Here is a 10,269-nt window from a genome sequence, read left to right as displayed (position 1 = left end):
GTTGAGGATGCCTTGATAAGTCAGTGCCTTGACTCAGCCTTTCCACATGTAAATAAGGACATTGGCTGTTGATCTTTCCTTGGGGCAGGTGCAGCCTAAAATAGCCCCTCCCGAGTAGAAGAGTTGGTGGGTGGGAGTGTTCTTTATTTCTGTGTAGTGTAATGGGTGCACACCCCCACCATACCCCCTGGGCACTGTGAAATGACAGGAAGAACCCGGGAGCAGGCTGTCAGGGGACCAGGCACCCGCAAAGGGCGTGGAGAAGGAGCACTGGGGAATTGTAGCTTCCCAGAAACACTTCTGACATGGGTCTTCCCTAAGAGCAGAGTGTCGCTGTGAACTGGCAAACACATTGGCTAAGAGATGCCTCCTACGGGGCTGACATGGAGCTGTGCACAGAAGCCGGTAGGTAGCCTGATTGACGGAGCCACCGGTGTGGCAGTGTTCACCTTCTCCTAAACCAAGCATCCGCAAAGCCCTTCTGGACCAGGCCTCCCCTTGATTCCTGCCTCTCATGGCCCTGCTTTGGTGACAGACACATTTCCCTAGAGGTCTTGTGTTTCCCCTAGAGCTTTAACCAGCCTTTGCTAGTGTTAGATCTGAGGGCATTGACCACCCCCAGGAACCAGGCAGCGTTAGGCGAAGTAAACGGCAGTGGAGGGCCCACCCTGGTGAAGTAGACGGCAGTGGAGGCCCACCCTGGTGAAGTAGACGGCAGTGGAGGGCCCACCCTGGTGAAGTAGACGGCAGTGGAGGCCCACCCTGGTGAAGTAGACGGCAGTGGATGTCCCCACCCTGGCGAAGTTAACGCAGTGGAGGGCCCACCCTGGCCCTGCCCGCTCTGTGCCAGGCTGACGTGTTGTACTTCTCTGCCCTCTCCATGACCACGCTAAGGGACCCCCCCCCACACCCCCTAATGAGTCCCCTCCATTTTCAGGGTCCTGCTCCAGGCCCACTCCCACCTCAGTCCTTCTCTATTAACCCCAGGCATATCTGTGAGCTATAGAGTATCCACTCAATCCATACATTTGCATACGGTCTTGAGTGGACCATCATTATTCCAGGGTTATGAATCTTATCTGGAGACTCTGTTTCCTGGTGGCAGAGGTACCAAGCACGATCTTTCTACTCCTCAGGTTCCCCAAATGATGCTAAGTAGGTCTGGCTTCCACCCAGAACTGAGGGCTATAATGATGGTGAGTGAGATTCATTTTCTTCCGTCACCTCTCCAAGTTTGGCTGGTGACACCTCTCCTAGGGTCCTGGCCCCTGCCCTGTAAGGATCACGAGTCATTGTAAGAGGCAGAAAAGGATTGAGATTCCAGGTAGAGGATATTAATAACTCATCAGAGCTGGGTAGACAGAAGGGTCAGTTTTAACAAATATTCTTCTTATCTTCAATCTGCTAAGCCCCTCCCCCAAGTCTTGATGACTCAGCCCCCGTTTTGGTCACATATCTGGGGTCTTGGACCTTTTGCTGCTACTCTGTCCAATGGGAGCTCTGCTGGGGAAGACAAGTGAGGACTCTGGCCTGGCAGTAGATATCAGTCACCACCTGAAGCCTCAGCACTCATCCCCAGGCCTCCCAGGTCTCCTTAGATGCCGTCTGCTTCCCTTAGCATGGCTGCATAAGCCAGACACCAAGAGGCCTCTTGTTGCCAGGGATTTGGAGTCACACAAGGTTCTGACTCCTGCCTCCACTAAGTCAGTGGTCATCTAACTCTGGGTCACGACCCCTTTGGGGTGTTGAATGGCCCTTTCACAGGGGTCACCTAAGACCATCAGAAAACACAGATATTTACAATTCATAACAGTAGCAAAATTACGGTCACAAAGTAGAAATGAAAATGAATTTATGGCTGGGGGTCACCACAACATGAGGAACTGTATTAAAGGGGGTCACCACAACATGAGGAACTGTATTAAAGGGTCGCAGCATTAGAGAGGTTGAGATCCACTGCCCTAAGTTGAGCAAGCCACTGGGCCAGCCAAGACTTTATCCTGATGATGTCTAGGAGTGGCGAAAGTCATTCTGAAAGGAGGTGAGCGGGTGGGAGGGGCTACTGAGGTTGATTGTGAACCCCAACTACCTCATTCAGAAACATGCTGGTTAGGGATGTCCGTGTGGGGCTGAGCATGCAACACAGTGGTGGAACTTGCCTAGCATGGAGGAAGCCACGGGCTCCATCCTCAGCACGGGGGCTGGGGGTGGTGGTGTGGGTAATGCTGGTGATGTTGCCCTATGTACAGAGCCTTTGCAGAAGAGCTGTGCTTAAAGCCATGGAAGAAACATCCTGTTTCTCTCTGTCGTGTGCCAACTACTGTCTGTAGTTAATTTCTGATACCATGTGGGGTGGTTTTCCCCACAGTGACCCATTCTCCAGTGCCAGGTGGCCAACTTGTGATTGAGATCAGCTCCGTACTACGTAGAGTTGACATGGATCCCAGCAGTCTGCCCCTAGCTTCACGGCTGCCTCAGTTTCACCTCCGGACTGACTGGCTACAAATCAGAGGTTCCCAGAACCCCCACGGAACTCAGAGAAGCCCCCTCCCCCTCTCTCTGCCCCTCTGCCTCTCTTTCTCATACCCTGTGTGGGGGAGGGGCACTGGTGAGGTGGCTTATCAGGAAAGGTACCTGCTGACCAACCTGAGTTTGGTCCTGGGGCCCATATGATTGAAGGAGAGACCCAGCTCCCACAAGCTGTCTTCTGGCTGCCACTGGTGTGCACACAATGGAAAATGGTTCTTCAGAAAGGTCTGGGAATTACTACTTCAGCAGTAAGATGATTACTTAGCAGATGAGGGGCACAGCACTGCCTCTCCTCTGGGGATCCGCCCTGCCAGCACCCCATGTGTTCATCTCTGTGGAAGCTGAACCCCTCCTTTGGGGAGACTTAGTCCCAGGGCATGAGTCATGAGCTTCTTGGCCCCTGGAAGTTGACGCCAACTGCCTGCCTCCACCTCCCTAGTCATGGGTGGGGCTGGACCTTCCAGTCTTCTGGTCACACTTTGTTTCCCAGGACCCAGCTCCATATTCCTAAGAGTCACCTCATTAGCATACACTGGGGTTGAAAGGGCTTATTATGAATAATTTAGAGAATTCCAAGCATCTTATGAGCGCTGTACTGGGAATGGGGTGGTGTATGTGTCATTATAAATCACACTATCACAAAGTGGTTACTCAAGGTTCTCGGGAAGAAAAGAAAATAGTAGCTGTCATTGTGATTGATGCTTACTTCCGGATCCTGTCACTGCTGCAGACTTGGTCCTTGCTCTCTTTGCGTTCCGATCTTGGGGATCCTCACACTGCCCCGTACTTGGCCTGGGGTCTGGCACTTTACAGGTGGCCATGCCTTCTGTCTCCACACAAACATACTTTTTACCCTCTTGGGGAAAGGAAGGGCGTTGGCATCCACTCCAGAGCCCTCTGGATTCCTCCTTCTGTAGGACTTGGCAGGTGGCACGAGAGAGACACTCAGGTCGGGCCAAAGGAGACTGGCATCACATGATGCCTCCCTGGGGACAGTGGCTGTGAGGACCCCACAAGTAGTCTATGGAGTGTGTCCTCAGCGCCCCCACTGCCAACATGAGTGGCATTCATTCCTGGGGTCAGGAGTATAGGGAAGACATGGATATGGGTCGGGGCTGTAGACAGGTCAGAGCCAATGTCAGCGTCTCATTCTTTTTGTCTTTTTTTTTTTTTTTTTTGAGAAAGGTCTCATGTAGCCCAAGCAGGCCTGGAACTCATGGTCCTCTTCCCTCAGCCTCCCAAGAACTAGAATTACAGTGTGCACCACACTTTTCCCCTCTCCTCTTCCTTCTCCTCCTTGTTTTTGTTTTTTTTTTTTGGGGGGGGGTAGAGTCTTGCTATGTAGCTCAGGCTAGCCTAGAATTTATGATCCTCCTGCCTCAGCTTTTTGAGTGTTGGGGTCACATGTCTGTGATGGCTCTTTCTTAAGAAAGCTGCCATCTGGCCTGCTGATGGTGGCACACACCTTTAGTCCCAGCACTCGAAGCAGGCGAATCTTTGGTTCTAGGCCAGCCTGGTCTACAGAGTGAATTCCAGGATGGTCAGGGCGACACAGAGAAACCCTGTCTCAAACAAACAAACAAAGAAAACAGCCACCTGTCACTGTACCAAGTTAAATACATAAAGATGGAGCAGCAGCCGATGGAAGCATTCTGTTGTTTCTGGTAGCTTGGCTCTTTTGCTGGGATTGTGTGATGTGAAAAGCTTACGCTGGATAGGCAAAGTCACCCACTGTCATCTCAGCATCGAGGAGGCTGAAGGAGAGTCTAGAGTTTGAGTCTGTCTGGGCCACACAGTGAGACTTCCCTAAAAGCAGAAGCTCCGAAGAAGCAGCCACATCCCAGTGCTCCTCAGGAGTCACCTGGCAGAGTCAGCAGACGGGCAGCTGATGGTGGCATTGCTGCAGGGCAGTCTGGCATGCACTGAGTGGGCCTCACGTGTCCCTGAGGAAGGCATTCCTCAGCTACCCCTCCCCGGGTTACTGTTTGGTTACTCACCCAGGGATGGCAGGGCCTGGCCTCCAGTGACACAGCAGGCTGAGGTAAGTGACACACCCAAGTAGGGAGTGTCTGATTTCCTCAGGTCCAGACAGACCAGGCTCTTCCCCAACGCACCAGCCTGGCGTAGGAGCCTGGCTTCTGGGAGGCAGGTGTAGGTCGTGCCCAGGTGTAGGTTTGCCCTTCATTCACACAGTCTAGACCACTAGTTTCACATGCCTTTTTTTTTTTAATAATTAAGTGCCTAATGTGCCAGGTGCTGCTGCTGTATGCACTAGGATGTAATCACTAAAAGACAATTGGTCAAAACACCAATGCAGCAGGGTATGGTAGCCCTTCCCTGTCTTCTTACCAGACACAAGCAGAGTATGATGTAATAGAATAGTGCTGGACATTAGGGAAGGAGAAACCTTCCCTCTGCTGCTCCCAGTTGGCATGCATGCAGCCCAAGGTGGGTGGGGTTGCTTGCAGGTTGTGAGGTCAGAGTGGGGTGTGTGCATGACCGAAACCAAGGACTCCCATGCTGTTGTACTATTCTGTATGCTTTCCTGACTTCCATTCAAGCCTGATTTTCTTCTTTTAAGATTATTTTTTATTTTTAAGTGTGCATGTGCACGCACATGTGAGTGCAGTGCCAGTGGAGGCCAGGAGAGGGCGCTGTGTCCCCTAGAGGTGGAGTTGTAGGCAGTTGTGAGCTGCCCGATGGGTCCTCTGAGCTGTATCTCAGTCCCCAGAGGGCAAGTCTCTAAGCTACCTCTTCGTGATTAGTTCCTTCACTGGGCTCCTCCCTGTGTGCATGAGGGGTGCACCTTGTTGAGCTTCTGTTTGCTTTCCTCTCAGTTATTAAAAGAACTGTGAAAGGTAGAGCGAAAGCTGTTTTTCCCTGTACAGTTCTGAATGCCTCTGAATTGTACACTTAAACATGCTTAAAATGGTAGACCGAATGTCATACATGTCTCACTATCAGTTTCTGTTTTTATTAGTGTACATTAAATGTACAAAATAATGAATTCCGTGTGACAGACCATGTTTGTTTGTCCATAACAGACTTGGATGGTGTCTGCCCCTCTCTTCCCATCCTTCTCCTTCCTCGAGTCCCTTCTGCTTTCATCCCTCTCAGGTTCCACATGTGAAGGGAAGCATGACACTTTATTTTTCTCTTTTATCTTGAGACAGGTTCTCACTGTATAATTCTGACTGGCCTGGAACTCACTATGTAAGCTAGGCTGGCCTCAGATTCACAGAGATCCACCTGCCCCTGCCTTCTGAATACTGGGATTAAAAGTGTGTGCCCCTGTGCCTGGCAACACCTGTTTTTCTGAATCTGGCTAATCTTATTTAACATGATGCTTTCCAGGTCCATCCATTTTTCCTGCATATGACATAATTTCATTCTTTAGAGATGAATAATATTCGTGTGTGTGTGTGTGAGAGAGAGGGGGGGGTTTCTTTTGTTTGTTTGTTTTTTTTTTGTTTTTTTGTTTTTTTTTTTTGAGACAGGGTTTCTCTGTGTAGTTTTGGTGCCTGTCCTGGATCTCTCTCTGTAGACCAGGCTGGCCTCGAACTCACAGAGATCCTGCTGGCTCTGCCTCCTGAGTGCTGGGATTAAAGGTGTGTGCCCCCACCGCCTGGTTGTTATTTGTTTTTAGCTATAAGGTTTACTGCACAGTTGTTGGGGAGGTAGCAGAAAAGTCAGCAACAAAATCAGTGGCAAAGCTTTTGTCACTGAGGTCATTCCAGACACTAGCAGATGGGCACAGGGTCAGGACATAGCTGGTGAGGTGCTGGTGTCAAGCTATGGTATCTTGACTTGAGTCTCCCATCCCTGAGCCAACTACTAAGTAGAGTAAAAAACTGGCCCATGATGCTCTGGGCAGCTTCTCCGGTTTCACTGTGTGTGGTGGTTTTCCTGTCCATTCTTTGTCCCTATGGTGTCCACAAATGTCTTCCATAAGCTTCTGAGGACAGTGCCCAGCGCTGGTAGAAAACACTCAGCTAGCCAGATGTCAGCAACCAGGATACAGATGTGGTTGTGAAAAGGAAGATGTGTTAAAAGCACCAGAGTTGCCAGGCAGTGGTGGCTCCCACCTTTAATCCCAGCACGAGGAATCCAGAAGTGGTGGGTCTCTGTGGGTTTGCAGACAGTCAGGGCTACACACAGAAAAATCCTGTCTCAAACAGACAGACAGACAGATCACAAGAGTTTGGCGAGGACTGGAGCAGACATTCCAAACACGGGGAAAGCTTTTGACCTTCTCTCCCTGCAGTATCAATGGTCAGGGCATGGGCAGCCCACAGTCCCCTTCAAATACGGAGGCTCCTTTAGTTTTATGACAGTTATTCTGACAGGGTTGAGCTGGAATCTTGGTGTAGTTTTGGTTTGTGTCTCCCTGTGAAAGACTGGGGTCGAGGAGACCACGGAGACCAAAATGAGGAACAGCAGAGGACTCAGCTTGTTCTGGAAGCAGGGCGTAGAGTCTTTATTCTTAGCCACCTTACACTGTTACAGCTTTGGTTACAAAATACAGAGGGTGTAAGATAGCAGTCTGTAATGTTTGCTTTTTTCCTACTGGATGAAAAGCAGATTTTTACATTTTACTAATTGAACCTTTTTTTCCAAGAAGATAAATGTGAAGAACATGACATCTGGCCAAGGAAATACGTCCTGGCCTCATGTCACTTCAGCAGATCTTCATTTTCCAGTTGGCTAAACCTTGTGAGCATCCTTCCCCATGTATTTACTGGTCATTTTATGTGTCTTCTGAAACGTGGTCGGGCTGTTGTCCATTTGTTGATTTGGTTTCTTGTTCTTTTACTGTCTCTTTTTTTAAACACTAAAAACTGGTAATGGGGGTAGGAAGATGGTTCAGTGGTTAAGAGCACTGGCTACTTTTGCAGAGGACCTGGGTTGGGTTCCTAGCACCCAAGTGGTGGCTCATGACCAGCTGTAACTCCAGTGTACACTTATCCTTTTTTTTTTTTCTTATTTTGTTCCAGTCCTGGAGATTTAACTTAGGATATCATGGATGTAAGGCTGGCACTCCACCAGTGAGCTGCAGCCCCAGCCCAAACTGTACATTTAATATGTAGTTTAGTGTTTGCCTATTACACACTAATAAAGCCACAATTAAAAATAAAATCTGAACATATGTGCACACAAACCTGCACATAACAAAGAAACGAAGACTGCTGGGTTGTGTGGGGGCATAAAGGAGGGCTGTGAGTGCAACTGGCGTGGTCAGATGGTGTTTTAGGGGGTAGTGAGTAGGCATTACAGCCAGGGAAGGTGGGGTGTGGGTGGTTCTTATAGAGGAAGGGATGTGTGCACAAGTTAGCAGGCTGGAGAAAGCCTAGGATGGGCTCTCCTGGGGCTGGAACAGAGCAGCCAGGAAGTAGTTCCCTGGTGGACCTTCGAAGGAGTATCCTGTCCTCTTCCTTACGGTCCCCTCTGCTTCCTGAGGGGAGCAGTTTTCCTCCATCATGATGTTTCTGTCTTGCCACAGGCCTGAACACAGTAGAGCCAGATGGCTGTGGTTTATCCAGCTCAGAATTCTTCAATAGATTGACTCATTGATGAAGTTACAGCCCTCATACCTAATCACCCCTCAAAAGACACCGGTTGGCAACAATCCCTTAACACATGAGACTTTGGAGACAATTTTTTGCACTCAAATAGTAATGGTCCCTCTGATGGTTAATCTTGGTTGTCAACTTGTTGGGATTTTGAATCACCTAGGGGAGAGATTGCTGAGTGTGTCTATAAGAGAGTTTCTAGATTGAGTTAAATGAGGTGAGAACACCCACCCTAAGAGTGGGAGGTACCATTCCCTAGGCTGCCCCCCCACCTGTGAGCCAAAACAAACCATTTCTTTTTTTTAAATTAATTTATTTTTATTTTATGTGCATATGTTTTGCCTGTGTGTCAGGTCCCCTGAAACTGGAGTTACAAACAGCTGTGAGCTGCCATATGGGTGCTGGGACTTGAACCTGGGTCCTCTAGAAGAGCAGTCAGTGCTCTTAACTGCTGAGCCATCTCTCCAGCCCCAACAAACCATTTCTTAAGTTGATTTGTATCAGGTACCTTGTCTCAGCAATGAGAAAAGTAACTAATACAGCATCCCATAAATTTTATTAGCCCCAATGGGGTCTATTCCTTTTGCACTCTATCTAGAAAGACACTTGGATTGCAGGCTGGGAAATGAATCGGGGGAGAAGTAGAATCCACCAGAGTGTGGGTGCCTGGGAAAAACAGGGCAGAGATGATGGTGGGTGTGGGTGTAGGCTCCTGAGGTGAGGGCCCTTCCTTCCTCTGCCACTTCCTCTCATTTCAACATCTTGATGGGTTAGGAAATGTGCCATCAGCTCACAGGGAAGAAAGAGCCACTCAGAGCGGTTACGTCATTTGCTTATGGGCACACAGCTGCGGAAGCCAGCTAGGTGACCTATCCTATGGGTTCTGAGTTCCAAGTCCATGCCCACAAGCTCCCTCTAATCCAAACAAAGTCACCTGGACATGCCACCCTTCACTGGAATGGCTCATCCTCACTGATGTTTATTCCATGACTGTCTTCCCTGGGGAGGAGGCTGCTCTGGACAGTCAGATATGGGTGGAGCCCTGTTAGGGTACATGGAAATGTTCCCTCTCTCCTCTGAAGGTCTGTAGGGATTAACAGAGGAGGAGAAAAGGCATACATGTTTATGAATGTCCCCAGGGGAAAGCTGCAAGGCCCTGGGTTAGGTCCCCAGCACCACAGACAGAACAAACGGACAAGAGTCACTGGGCAGAGGAAAATCACAGCGGTGTACTGCAGCCCCTAACCCAGCAGGCCCAGAAGCTCACAGCAGCCTTCTCTACAGAAGAGGGAGAGTGCAGGGCCAGGCAGTAGGCATGGCGTTAGGGGGACTCTGGCTTGGAGGCCACACAGTGGCCTGAGACACAATATCTGGAGAACTCAGATGGTAAGTGGTTCTCTAAGGAGCCAAAATGCAGGACAGTGAGAGTAGGAAGAGATAGAGTCTGTCCGTGGTGGACTTCAGTCTTCCCACGGTTAAAGGTCAGTCCTCCCTGGTTGAGATCTCAATGAGGAAACTGAAGGCCTTGCTGTGGCAGATCTAGTCTGGGAGAAATGGAGCACAGAGGAACCACGATTTGAAGGAAGCTTTGCATGTAGTCTAGGCCAGCCTTGAACTCACTGTGTAGCTGAAGATGACCTTGAATTCCTGATCTTCATGCCTCAACCTCCCCTGTCCTGTGTTTGCAATGTACCACTCACCCAACTCTCTCGGTAATGTATAACCCGTGAGGCTTTCAAGGAATCAATCTGGGGTGTAGGGGTAGGGTCTCCACCTCAGCAACCCTGATGAATGTGAGGGAAGAGGAAGAGCTAGGAGAGGATGGAGGTAGGAGAGGGGAGAAGGGCATGAGACCACAGGAAGCCAACAGGTGTGGCGCCTCAGCTTCGGAGTCGCTGACCTGAGACACAGTGGCCAGAGATTGACACCAGGGCTTCCTCAGGGAGGTGGTTTAGAGAGGAGAATGTGTGGGCAGGAGACCAGTGCAGTGTGACTCTGTTGGTTTGATGATGAGATCCTGCCTGCCAGGCATGCATCTGCCTGTTGCGGTTACCATGGAAACATCAGACTGCAGACCCAGAAGGCCCAAGTCCAACCAAAGGCCAACACAGTCTGGAAATCTTCCTTTTGTAATGTTGTAATAGAACACACATAACATAACATAACATTT

At 49.7% G+C, this 10,269-nt stretch overlaps 1 non-coding gene across 1 annotated transcript; it reads right to left on the bottom strand.

Moving 5' to 3' along the window:
* Nucleotides 1-6,713: 6,713 nt before the first annotated feature.
* Nucleotides 6,714-6,842, bottom strand: LOC143267481 (small nucleolar RNA SNORA71). Its single transcript, XR_013042627.1, has one exon. It is a non-coding gene; the product is annotated as a small nucleolar RNA SNORA71 (small nucleolar RNA).
* Nucleotides 6,843-10,269: the final 3,427 nt, after the last annotated feature.

Source organism: Peromyscus maniculatus, chromosome 9 (genome assembly GCF_049852395.1).
Source record: "Peromyscus maniculatus bairdii isolate BWxNUB_F1_BW_parent chromosome 9, HU_Pman_BW_mat_3.1, whole genome shotgun sequence".
Lineage (NCBI taxonomy): Eukaryota > Metazoa > Chordata > Mammalia > Rodentia > Cricetidae > Peromyscus > Peromyscus maniculatus.
The sequence above is the reverse complement of the archived record's forward strand: the minus strand, read 5'-3'. Positions and strand labels throughout refer to the sequence as shown.